The sequence below is a fragment of the Sphaeramia orbicularis genome, chromosome 20 (assembly GCF_902148855.1).
Source record: "Sphaeramia orbicularis chromosome 20, fSphaOr1.1, whole genome shotgun sequence".
Classification (NCBI taxonomy): Eukaryota; Metazoa; Chordata; class Actinopteri; order Kurtiformes; family Apogonidae; genus Sphaeramia; species Sphaeramia orbicularis.
In genome coordinates this window covers 4691922-4706055 of record NC_043976.1, presented here as the reverse complement: position 1 = coordinate 4706055, position 14134 = coordinate 4691922, and the positions used below count along the sequence as shown (strand labels likewise).

Genomic DNA, 14134 nt, shown 5'->3' with positions numbered 1-14134 from the left:
CCTCAAATTTGAATCATTTGCCAGTCTCCCAGGCCTACTACCATTTGTCAGAAGACATTGAAAATTCACACAATAGCGCCCCCTACAATTTACCTTTACGACAATTGCATCAGTTCAGACATACGAACACTGATTTGGCTCAAATTTGACTCAGTGGTACATCTCACAGGCCTACACCCATTCAATGGAAGAAATTGAATTTTGCCTGCATAGCGCCCCCTAAAGATTTACTTATAGAAAAATTTCTTTAGTTCGTACATATAAACACCGATTTACCTCAAATTTGAGTCAATTTTCAATCTCCCAGGCCTAAACCCATTCATCAGAAGACATTAAAATTTGGTGCTAGAGCGCCACCTGCTGAACAATGGACATACTTGGACTGGACGTGCCTGTGGCGAGGGCCTTTAGATGCCGCTTGCGGCTTTAATTAAAAAAAAAAAAAAAAATTATTTATTTTTCTTCTCCTGCTCTTTGAGCTCAAATATGACCCCCTGAAAATTTATGAAAACTCACCAAATTTTGCCAAAAATTCAGAAATGCGAGACATGGAATTTACATATAGGTTTCATAGATGTCGGTAAAGAAATGTTGCGGCAGCACCCCTTGAAAAGTGGAAATACATTACGCCAATGGGAGCACATCTAACGTGAAGTTTGTCGTAGAGCCACGAAAATCGGTACACAGATTCATCATGACGAGACAAACGAAAAATATTTTTATGGCCACGCCCCTAAACCAACTCTTAGTCGGCCATATTGGATTAAAATTTCCAAAATGCTGAGTCAGCGTTTTCGCTGACGTTGTAATTTAACTATCTTCTCCTTGGGTGTTTGGTCAAATGAGCTGAAAATTGGTGTACAGTATCTAGAGGAGTGGGGCATCAAAAGTTAGCTGAATTTTTGGGATCAGTTTCACCATTTTTGTGTGACGACATCGCAAACTCTGGAAAGTTTCTTTTGAAATTTACCATTACAAAAATTGCCTCAGCTCAGACATACAAACACTGATTTGGCTCAAATTTGAATCAGACATAAATTCAGAACTGCGAGACATTGAATTTACATATAGGTTTCATAGATGTCGGTAAAGAAATGTTGCGGCAGCACCCCCTTGAAAAGTGGAAATACATTACGCCAATGGGAGCACATTTAACGTGAAGTTTGTCGTAGAGCCACGAAAATCGGTACACAGATTCATCATGATGAGACAAACAAAAAATATTTTTATGGCCACGCCCCTAAACCAACTCTTAGTCGGCCATATTGGATTAAAATTTCCAAAATGCTGAGTCAGCGTTTTCGCTGACGTTGTAATTTAACTATCTTCTCCTTGGGTGTTTGGTCAAATGAGCTGAAAATTGGTGTACAGTATCTAGAGGAGTGGGGCATCAAAAGTTAGCTGAATTTTTGGGATCAGTTTCACCATTTTTGTGTGACGACATCGCAAACTCTGGAAAGTTTCTTTTGAAATTTACCATTACAAAAATTGCCTCAGCTCAGACATACAAACACTGATTTGGCTCAAATTTGAATCAGACATCTGTCTCCCAGGCCTACAAATGTACATTTACAAAAATCACATCAGTTCGGACATACGAACACCAATTTGGCTCAAATTTGACTCAGTGGTACATCTCCCAGGCCTACACCTATTTGTCAAAAGAAACTGAAATTCTGCAAAACAGCACCCCCTATAATTTTTTTCTAAATTTTTTTTAATTAAAATTGCTTCAGTTCGGACATACGAACACCAATTTGGCTCAAATTTGACTCAGACATCTATCTCCCAGGCCTACACCCATTTATCAGAAAAATTTGAAATTTGGCGCTATAGCGCCCCCTACAATTTTACCTTTACAAAAATTACTTCACTTCAGACATACGAACACCAATATGGCTCAAATTTGAAACAGTTTTCAATCTCCTAGGCCTACACCCATTTATCAAAAGAAATTGCCATTTTGCTCAGTAGCGCCCCCAACAAATTTACCTTCACAAAAATTGCATCAATTCGGACATACGAACACCGATTTGGATCAAATTTGACTCAGACATCTGTCTCCTGGGCCTACACCTATTTGTTAAAAGAAATTGAAATTTCACACTACAACACCACCTACAAGTTAAAAAAAAAATTTTTTTTAATTAAAATTGCTTCAGTTCGGACATACGAACACCGATTTGGCTCAAATTTGACTCAGACGTCTATCTCCCAGACCTACACCCATTTATCAGAAAAATTTGAAATTTGGCGCTATAGCGCCCCCTACAACTTTACAATAATTGCTTCAGTTTGGATATACGAACACCGATTTGACTCAAATTTGAATCAGTTGTCAATCTCCCAGGCCTACACCCATTCATCAGAAGACATAAAATTTGGGGCTAGAGCACCACCTGCTGAATGATGGCCATACTTGCACTGGACGTGCCCGTGGCGAGGGCCTTTGGATGCTGCTTGTGGCTTTAATTATTATTTTTATTTATACAGGCCTGTGTATTTATTATTATTAGTTCAGCATATAGTAATTCAGTTGGCCTGAGACTAATCACTCCTATTCAATGTTTATTCACTCAAACTGTAGAAATGCACTGCTTGGCACAGACTGTGGCAAATCACAAGTGCTTTCAGGGTGTTAAGTATGTGATTGACAGCTATTTAGTGATTACATATTAGATTACTACATAGAAGCTTGAAAAGAGGCTTCTGTTTCCAACAGCAGTAAGACGTTGCATCATGTTATCTCTATATTTAATCTTTTATTTTCGTTCCTGCTGCTTTAAAGTTTACCAGTGAAGTCGCTCAAAGCTCTAGTAACTCTTCACTTACACTTTCTCAGAATTTTGTCTCCGTCAGATTATTGCACAGTCAGTAAATCAGTGGTTATCCCAGTAGTTGAGCTCTAGTAGGTGATGGTACGAAACCAGCCAATTTCCTCCCAGGAGACAGTTTTATAATTCAGCACTTGATTTCATCTTCTTGTTGTATAATCCGCTTCTCTTTCCCACTGGTCCGCTCTATCCCTCATATCTCTCATTCTGTTTGGTGGGGTCCGCCTGTCTGAAGCTTTGTCTCAGCTGCTGTGTCGGGGGTTTATTTTGAGAAGTGGACAAAGAGGGATGGGATGGTTGGCATACCAGCAGGGACACACATACACGCCGCATGCACCCAATGGACTACCCATACACACAAATATAGTATGCACTTGCAGGCATATTTGATGAGTGAGATGCAGGTATGGTATTGTGATATGCTCAGTTTATCTCATATCTACACTCCTTAACTCAATATAGATAGTGAGTTCATGTAGTCACACGTCACCATAATATTCCCTGTATGAATAAGCACTTGTCATGCACAATGCTATTTTAGTCGTTTAGCTTTTCGGTTTAGGTCACCAAATCAAATCAGATTTCACAACATACAATACAAATAGGTTTTTGTAATCATTTTGTTTCTGTCTGTCTGTCTGTCTGTCTGTTCATCCAATGACATAATCACATTATTTGAAGAATGCATAGAGATATCTGCTCCGAATTTATACTGTGGATGCATCTTGGCATGGAGCAGAAGCCTATTGAAAATAGATCACTCTGACCTAGTTTTTCAAGGTCAAATGGCCTTTTGCCTTGTGCAGTTATAATATCTGAGTACTTTCAAATATGTATGTAATAAGTTTTACACAAAGACAATCTAATGTAAATTATAGGGCAGTAACTTCCAGCAGAATCTTACACTATATACTACATGGGGCATCTCAGGAGGTTGAGCGGGTGGTCCAGTAACTGAAGGGTTAGCGGTTTAAATCCCACTCTGTCATTGTCAGTCTGTGGTGTCCTTGGGCAAGACACTTCACCCTCCTTGCCTCCAGTGTCACTCACACTGGTATATGAATGCGTATGAATGTTCAGTGGTGGTCGGAGGGGCTGTTTGGCTCAAATGGGCAGCCACGCTTCCATCAGTCTGACCCAGTGCAGCTGTGGCTACAAATGTAGTTTACCACCACCACAGTGTGAATGTGAATGAATGAATAAGGGATCAATAATGTAAAGTGGTTTGGGTGCCTTAAAAAGTGCTATACAAATCTAATCCATTATTATTATTATTATTATTATTATTATTATTATTATTATTATATTTGGCCAAGGGGTGTTAAAAGTGTGCGGCATATTATGTTTTCAGTTGCAATTGAATTGCGGCATTAGGAAATTTAAGACATAAGATGCTCTTTAAAAACAGATGGAATACAATGATCTATAGCACTATATGAAAGTTTAACAGTTTGTTGAAGTTTCTTATACTAAGTGTATAAAAAAGGAAAAAAAAGCATTTGTTTTTCCGAGCAGATTTCTTTGTAAAGGATGAGTCAAGTGATGTTGTGCACCTCATTGTCAGCAAATACAGAAAGTATTGTCATGACTGAACAAGGAATGAACCTAAATGCACGATTTTCAAGTCTTTATTAAGAAAAAACAAAAAATAAGAATCAGTCAATTGAGGCAAAAGATCAAAAAACAGAAGATTTCAAAAACACAAAATCACCCACAAAGGATAAAAAAACTAGGGAAAAAAGAAAGATGTAAAAAACAAACAAACAAACAAACAAACAAACAAACAAACAAAACCCCACAAAATCACTCATTGAGGAGAAACTGCAATCGACTTGGTTAAAGTAACAAAATAATATTCAAACAAGCACATGGAGCAAGAGATTTACAAAACCTGATGAGACAAGGTGAAAAGATTCGGTTCTTCTAGCACGGAACAAGAAAAACTGGCTGGGAACAAAGGGAGACATATATAGACAGCATGGGAAGACAATCATACAAACAGGAAGGGCAAGCTGACAGAAACAGAAGGACAAACCATTAACAAAATAAAAGTCACAAGCAGGGCCGGACTGAGACTCATTTTCAGTCCTGGAGTTTCATACCTCAGACCGGCCCACTTTAGATCACAACCAATTATTATTAAAATATGCAATTATAATCTTACATGTTATCTTCATCTGTCTCATTTCTGACTAGTGGTTCAGGGTTGTGCTGCTGAGCTGCTCCTCTGTCATCAGTCCCTGAGTAGACTCTACTCTCCCTTTCACACTTCCTCCAGTTTCCCTAGACTCGCCTGCACCTGTATCACAATAAAAAATATCTACAGACATTTTGACTCACTTAACCAATTCAGATATTTACATTGGCAAAATATGCAGGCTTATTTAATATTACTTTATGCTATTGCCTCTCAATTGTGGGCTTTGTGTATTTACTGTCTCACTTTTAATGATAAAAAATAAAATAGGTCAGGACTATTGTTTGGACATAGAAAGTGGTTTTACTGGAAGTAATGCTTGGTTATTCACACAATCTGTTACAACAGCTCACCTTTTCCTTCCATACTGACAGGAGCAATCCCCTCATCACTACTGGCTCCAGACTCTGCTTCTGACACTAAATCACATTTTAAAAATGGTCATAACTCTCAGCAAAAATCTTCTATTTTGGAAAGCCTTTGTGTCAGTTTCATTCATGTAGTGCTGAATCATCTATCATCTCAGAGCACCTTTCATACTGAACAGGCCTACACCATACTCTTCATTGTAGCCTATTTATTCAATAATATTCACTCTATGAGCAGTCCTACCTGCCCACTCTGGACTTGTGGGCTCATGGCCGGTGCCTGGTGCTGGATCTGCTTTCTGACTCTGAGGAGCTACAAGACAAAGTTTCCCAGTTATGTGGCCTCGCATCATACTATTATTTAAATTGCATAACGTTATGTTACACGCCACAATGCCACACAATGCATTGACTCGATAATTAACTAGCTTGAAAGGTGGTTTACCTGTTTCATCGTCCTTATTATTTTCCAACCGGGAGGTCGTTTTTGTGAAGAAGTTGCCGATTTTGGCACATTTGGCTGTGTTTGCTTCAAGAGCTTTCCTCTTTTTAATCCTTGCCTTCTCTGCACCACCCTTGCTCTTTCTATTATCCATGTTTCAAACAGCAAACACAGCTGACCATCGACATAGCCTACAGAGCAGAGATGGTATATGCTCCACAGCTACAGTATAGAGCTACTAACCGTATGCAAGGACATATTACGTCAGGTCACGGTGTGTCTGCAAAAAAGAGGAAGAAAACAAACAGCTTGCTAGTAAAGGGGGTGGCAGCCCAGGAACAGCAGCTGCAGATTACATGATCAACTCAGTGCTATGACTGAACACTGGCCCCCCCAAAAATAAATAAATAAATCAAATATTAAATATATATTTAAAGTAAACTCCGGCCCTCGCGGCCTAAATATTATACCGGCCCACAGGGAATTGTCCTGGTCCTCCCGATTAGCCAGTCCAGGCCTGGTCACAAGACATAACTATAATCTTCGGTCATGACAAGTGTATCCATACGCCTTATTCCTCTGTGCCACAGAGCTATGCTGTTGACTTAAAATAAAAAATACACCACATATAATGTTTTCATGAAACTGAAGCTGTCACTATGGAGGGCTGCTGCAGAACCACAGAATGCAGCCCGTTCTGTTGCCTCCTGGTAAAAAGTGATGCTTCTTACTCAGCTTTGAAGCCTTTGAGAGAAAGAATTAATCCATAATAGGGTCAATGATAAAACATGGGTGACATTGTTACTAATTTAAAAATATTTTGAAAATTTGGATTTCAGTGCTTGAGTCAAGTTTATTAGTGTGTTAATTTTTCAGTTTTGCTTGTGTTATACATTTTGGGAGAGGATTTACACTTTTTTCCCTAAATTTAAAACTTTCTGTCCCTGAAAATGTCAAGTTGTGTCACCGAAATAGAATGAGAAATTTATTACACAATTTTTCTACAAAATGAGTAGCTGAGGGAGCAGATTTAAATCATCATTTTGTTCCAGAAGTGCCCTTTAAGAGATTCTAAGATAGAGAATATTTAAATCAGACATTTGTGTCTTTTTGTGGCTCTGGTGCCTGTCGTGGCGGTAATCCCCAAACCCAGTGGTGGACCCCGGAAGTAAGGGACGCCGTCAAGCTGAAGAAGAAGTCTTATTGAGCCTTGTTGGCTTGTGGGAGACAGCTGATGGGTACCAGCAGGCCAGGCATGCCGCAGCCTGAGCGGTTGTGGAGGTAAAAACGAGTTTGGGGAGACCATAGAGGAGGACTGTCGGTCAGCCTCAAGGAAATTCTGGCAAACCGTCTGGTGCCTCAGGAGGGGAAAGCAGTGTGGCACCATCACTGTCTACAGTGGAAGTGGGGAGCTGCTGACCTCGACTGGGGATGTTGTCGGACGGTGTAAGGAATACTTTGAGGATCTCCTCAATCCCACTGCTATGTCTTCCATGGAGGAAGCAGAGGCTGAGGTCTCAGAGGTGGACTCGTTGATCACCCTAGCTGAAGTCACTGAGGTGGTTGGCAAGCTCAGCTCCTTGGTGGCAGGGCACTGGGGCTGGATGAGATTCACCCTAAGTACCTTAAATCTCTGGATCTGTAAGGACTGTCTTGGTTGACATGTCTCTGTAACATCGTGTGGCAGTTGGGGACAGTACCTCTGGATTGGCAGACCGGGGTGGTGGTCCCCCTTTTTAAGAAGGGGGGACCGGCGGATGTGCTCCAACCACAGGGGGATCACACTCCTCAGCCTCCCGGGGAAAGTCTATTCCAGGGTACTGGAGAGGAGGATCTGACTGATAGTCGAACCTCAGATCCAGGAGGAACAAAGCAGTTTTCATCCCGGTCCCAGAACACTGGACCAACTCTACACTCTCCGCTCAAGGGTTCATGGGAGTTTGCCCAACCAGTCCACATGTGTTTTGTGGATTTGGAGAAGGTGTTCGACCGTGTTTCTCGTGGTATCCTGTGGTGGGTGCTCCAGGAGTATGGGGTCCGGGGCCCTCTGCTAAGGGCAGTCTGGTCCTTGTATGACTGAAGCAGGAGCCTGGTTCGCATTGTTAGACCTGTTCCAGGTACATGTTGGACTCCGGCAGGGCTGCCCTCTGTCAAAGGTTCTATTCATAATTTTTATGGACAGAATTTCTAGGCACAGCCAGGGGCCGGAGGGGGTCCGGTTTGGGGACCACAGGATTTCGTCTCTGCTTTTTGCAGATGATGTTGTCCTGTTGGCCTCATCGAACCTGGACCTTCAGTGTGCATTGGGCTGGTTTGCAGCTGAGTGTGAAGCAAGTGGGATGAGGATCAGCACCTCCAAATCCGAGACCATGGTTCTTGACCACAAAAAGATGGTATGCCCTCTCCGGGTCGGTGGGGAGTCATTGCCCCAAGTGGAGGACTTCAAGTATCTTGGGGTCTTGTTCACGAGTGAGGGAAGGATGGAGTGTGAGACTGACAGATGATCGGTGCAGCATCTGCAGTGATGTGGTTGCTGTATCGGTCAGTTTTGGTGAAGAAGGAGCTGAGCCGAAAGGTGAAGCTCTCAATTTTCTCGATTTATTTTCTAACTTCCATGTGTCCCAGATCTACAGTGGTACAGGGATCTACAGTGAGTAGTCACTGCTACGTCCGACATACTGCGGTAATCGTCTTACATCATTACCTGTTTCCTGTGGCAACTTCGTAATTTTAGTAGAATCACTGCTCATACCTGGTGCCGTTCTAGATTGCCAGTACATTAGAAAGTCGCCAGTTACTAGAGAATTCATTAGATAGCAAAGGTTATCTAATTCTACAAAAACGGTAACCTCTTTTGATTTGTTTAGTCAGTTTAGTTCAAGTAGCTAACCTACGGTAGCTTAGCGGCTAAGATGGCTTCTCTTTCTCCTTCCCGTCCTCCTCATTCTCTTTCCCTTCTGTCTTGTTCTGTGTGTCAGATGCTTAGTTTTACGCCTGTTTCCTTTAGCGACAACAGTACATGAAATAAATGTCATATATTTGCAGCCATGGAAGCGAGGCTTAGCCAATTGGAAGCTCAGGTCTGCTCTATGAATGAAATGTTAGCTGCGACAGCTAGCCAGCCCCCTTTAGCCAGAGCGGACCCACCAGCCCAGGTTAGCCGTCCCCCAGCAGCTCCCGAGCAGCCGGGAGAACAGGAACAGTGGGTGACTGTTCGAAAGAAGCATAGTGGCAGGCGAAAGCCTGAGGTACACCACCAACCACTGCACGTTTCCAATAAGTTTTCCCCACTCAGCGACACACCTGCTGAGAATGAAACTCTGGTCATTGGCAGCTCTGTAGTACGGAACGTGAAGCTAGAGATTCCAGCGACCATAGTCAAATGCATTCCGGGGCCCAGGGCGGGTGACATAGAATCCTATTTAAAACTACTAGCTAAGGATAAACGTAAATACCATAAGATTGTAATTCACATTGGCTGTAATGACACCTGATTACGCTAATCGGAGGCACTAAAGTTAATACTGAGTCGGTGTGCACCTATGCCAAAAGTATGTTGGACTCTGTAGTTTTCTCTAGTCTCCTACCTAATCTGTAAAGTGATGACATGTTTAGCCGCATGTCTTCACTCCATCGCTGGCTGTCTAGGTGGTGTCCTGCAAATGATATTCAGTTTGTGGACAACTGGTGGACATTTTGGGGAAAACCCGGTCTTATTAGAAGAAATGGCATACATCTGACTTGGAATGGCGTTGCTGTCCTTAGTGAAAACCTGGCCAGGTTTATTACCGATCCAAACCCCTGACCCAGAGTTGAGACCGGGATGCAGAGTTGCAGTCTCAAACACTTCTCTGCGCTTCATGGGCAGGTGCCCACTGTAAACTGTATAGAGACTGTGTCTGTCCCCCGAACTTGTTAAGTTAAAGTAAATAGAAAAACAGCTGCACAGCAAAATCTAATAAAAACCAACACTAATACCACCACAGTTCCTAAGTAAAATGTGGCTTCCTTAATATTAGATCTTTATCTTCCAAAGCTTTATTAACTAAGGATATCATGTTAGATCATCATATAGATTTATTCTCTCTGATGGAAACCTGGCTTTGTGAGGAGGAGTATGTGTCCTTAAATGAAGCTACTCCTCCTATTCACTGTAATAATCAGATTCCTCGAGGCTCAGGCTGAGGAGGAGGAGTTGCAGCTATTTTTAATTCATGTGTACAAATAAATCCCAAACCTAAGCCTGACTTTAACTCATTTGAAAGTCGTAGTCTCAGCCTATCCAACCCAATCCATAAACTGCTCCAGCCTATACTATTTACTATAGCCCTCCTGTTCCATACACTGAATTTCTATCAGTGTTCGCTGAGTTCCTAGCCAGTCTAGTCCTTAAAACAGATAAAGTCATTGGTGTAGGAGATTTCAATGTTCATGTGGATGACAATAGCGAGTCTCAGTAATGCATTTATGACATTATTAGACTCAATAGGCTTTAGTCAATGTGTACATAAACCTACTCACCGCGTTAATCACACCCTTGACTTAGTCCTGATTTATGGTGTGGAACTTGAAGATTTAGTCTTTCCACTAAGTCCTCTCCCCTCTGACCACTGCTTAATAACCTTTGAATTTATGTTACTCAGTGACTCCCTCCCTGGCAAAAATGTTTATACTAGACATTTATCAGACCATCCTATATCTAAATTTAAGGAGGAAATCCTAGCAGCTCTTAATCTAATCCTGCATCTGAATTACACAGCAGATTCTTCCCCCAATTCAGTCAATCTTAATCCATCTCAAACTGATGAGTTTGTTGATAATACAGCAGACTCTCTGAGAAAAATATTAGATCTAATCGTTCCACTAAAAAATAAGATTCAGTTCTCATTCTCACCACTTAAAGCAGCATACCCAAAAACTTGAGAGAAAGTGGCGTTCTACTAAATTAACAGAACACCTTTCAGCCTGGCGGGACAGTCTAAATAAATACAGGAAGGCACTTTGTTCTGCTAGAACAGCCTATTATTCATCATTAATAGAGGAAAACAAGAGCAATCACAGGTTTCTTTTCAGTACTGTAGCCAGACTGACAAAGAGCCATAGTGCATGTGAGCCTAGTATTCCCGCTACCCTCCATAGCAATGACTTTATGAACTTCTTCAATAATAAGATCTTGCTCATCAGAGATCAAATTAATGGTCTCTTATCATCTACAAATTATAGTCCACCCTTAAATCCTTCAGACCCAGAAACCACAGAGTTGACAATTGAGCCATCTGGTTTTATGGATTGCTTTTCTATCCATAGAGATCAGTCAGCTAACTTCGATAGTCTCTTCAACTAAATCATTTACCTGTCTCTTAGACCCAGTTCCAACAAAGCTCATCAAAGAAGCTTTACCTTTACTTAGCAGCCACCTCCTTGATATGATTAACTTGTCATTATCAACAGGCTATGTACCGCAGTCCTTTAAAGTAGCTGTAATCAAACCTCTCCTTAAAAAACCCTGCAGTTTTAGCTAACAATAGACCCATATCAAACCTCACATTCATATCTAAGATTCTGGAGGAAATAGTAGTCAATCAGTTATGTGACTTCCTCCAAGCCAACAGTTTATTTGAGAACTTCCAGTCAGGTTTTAGGGAACATCATAGTACAGAAACGGCACTGGTCAAAGTTACCAATGACCTTCTAACTACTTCAGACAAGGGTCTGGTTTCTGTACTGGTTTTATTAGACCTTAGTGTGGCTTTTGACACTGTCGACCATCACATCCTTCTCCAATGTTTGGAACAATCAATTGGTATCAAAGAATCGGCATTAATGTGGTTCAAATCCTATCTAACAGATCGTTCTCACTTTGTTAACATTAATAATGAATCCTCTCAGTGCACTAAAGTTAGTTATAGAGTACCTCAAGGCTTGGGTCTTGGACCAATACTGTTTATCCTATACATGCTTCCTTTAGGTAACTTAATAAGAAACCATTCCATCAACTTTAATTGCTACGCTATGATACAAAATTATATTCATGCATTAAACTTAAATTAAATTGGATGACCAACAACTTTCTGCGGTTAAACTCAAACAAAACTGTGTTTGGCCCAAAAACTGTTAGGGATGCAGTGTCCAGTGAAGTCGTCACCATGGATGGATCACCTGGATCCCAAAATCACTGTGAGGAATCTAGGGGTTATTTTCGATCAGGATCTATTGTTTAACTCTCACATAAAATGGATTTCTAGAACTGCTTTCCTTCATCTGCATAATATTACTAAAATTAGGCATATTTTAACACAGAACAATGCAGAAAAATTAGTCCATGCTTTTATTACATCCAGACTAGATTATTGTAAATCACTTCTCTCAGGCTGTCCCAAAAAGTCCTTAAAGACCCTTCAGCTAATCCAAAATGCTGCTGCCTGTGTACTGACTAGAACCAGTATCAGAGATCATATTTCTTCTGTGTTGGCTTCTCTGCACTGGCTCCCTGTAAAAGCTAGGATAGACTTCAAAATACTCCTCTTCACTTACAAAGCCCTTCATGGCCAGGCACCTACTTATCTGAAAGAGCTTTGTGTGTCATACAATCCATCTAGAGCACTACGCTCTCAAAATGCAGGCTTATTGGTGGTCCCTAGAATCTCCAAAAGTAGGACGGGGGCCAGAGCCTTCAACTATCAAGCTCCATGATTGTGGAACCACCTCCCTGTCTCGGTCTGGGAGGCAGACACCCTCTCTATGCTTAAGAGTAGGTTAAAATCATTTCTTTTTGATGAATCCTGTAGTTAGGGTGGCTCAGGCTGCTCTTAGATATGCTGCTATAGGCTTAGACTGCTGGGAGACTCATCTGGATACACTGAGCTCTTCTCTGCTCCTCCTCCTTTCTGAACTCCTCTCTGCTCCTCTTACTCCTTGACCTTTTCTCTCCTAATTTTCTCTTCTATTTACGCCCAGTGAATACATGTTACTGACTTGACTTCTTCCCTGGAGTCTCTGTGCTTTATCGCCTCACAGGTTCTCCCAGGATCATCACAGGTTTTCCCTGGATCATCTCTGGTCCTGCCTCTCTCCTGCCTTCATCATCATCACTCACTTATCCATATAGTTATGATAGTGTTCATTATATAGTTCCATAGATGGCAGAGGTTTTGATTATTTGTACTAACTATTGTAATAGTAGTATATCCACTCTTAGTACTTGTATTTGCAGTAGTAGTATTAATAGTCATTGACCTTTGTTCTGGTTTCTAGTAATTATACTAACACCAGCTGATCTACTTTTGACAGTTCTAGTTCAGTTATCTGTGCATCAACTGCATCCATGTGTCTCCCCCTATTTCCCCCCTCTCCCCCAGTCTCTCTCTATCTCTATTGAGAAAACAATATTTTTCTCCTCCTTTACCCTCTATCTCTAACCCCAACTGGTCAAGGAGGATGACCATCCTCCAGGAGTCAGGGTCTGCTCGAGGTTTCTGCCTGTGATAAGGAAGTTTTTCCTCACCATTGTCACCAGTCACGAGTGTTTGCTCTTGTTTGCTCCCTGCTGTTGCATCCCTGCTAAGACTGTTGCCCCTGCGACCTGGCCACAGATAAGCGGAAGACAATGGATGTTCCCTTCCTCTTCTGTTTAAGATAAAGTTCTTATTTATGGTAGCAGCCACGCAGTATGGATTTCTGGGAGAGAATTGTACATCAGGAATTCACTGACGAGTTGTAGATCCACAATTTCCGAATGACCTGGGCAACGTTTAATGAACTGTCTGATGTTGTTGAATCTGTCATGGCACCAGACTTGTCATGCCCTCAGGAAGCAGTGCCTACACAAAAGCAAGTGGCTTTTGCTCAAAACAAAATGAACAAAAGGGTCCCTAATGGTTTAAGTCGTCACTCTTTATTCTGTTGCGGACTCAAATTCCCCATTAATTAGAAAGTTTCTAACCTGGTAGAGGAAGTAGGAAATTAGAAGTCATCAAGAGGCCCATTGATGTTTTCCAAAGGCCAAGGCATGTCGATCAATAGGTCGATAGATTTTATTTATTGCAAACTGGGAAATTACAGTGTCAGAGCAGCATGACACAATAAAAACAAGAAGCACTCAGAGAGCGCAGACCTCCGCCAAGGCTGATCAGTGGTGCCCCCTGTGGGCCCCCCCACCCCCGACCACCACCAAAATTTAATCATTTCTTCCTTATCCCATTTCCAACAAACCCTGAAAATTTCATCCAAATCTGTCCATAACTTTTTGAGTTATGTTGCACACTAATGGACAGACAAACAAACAAACAAACAA

At 41.5% G+C, this 14134-nt stretch overlaps 1 pseudogene; it reads left to right on the top strand.

The window, feature by feature from the left end:
• Positions 1-8753: 8753 nt before the first annotated feature.
• Positions 8754-9646, top strand: LOC115411695 (uncharacterized; annotated as a pseudogene).
• Positions 9647-14134: the final 4488 nt, after the last annotated feature.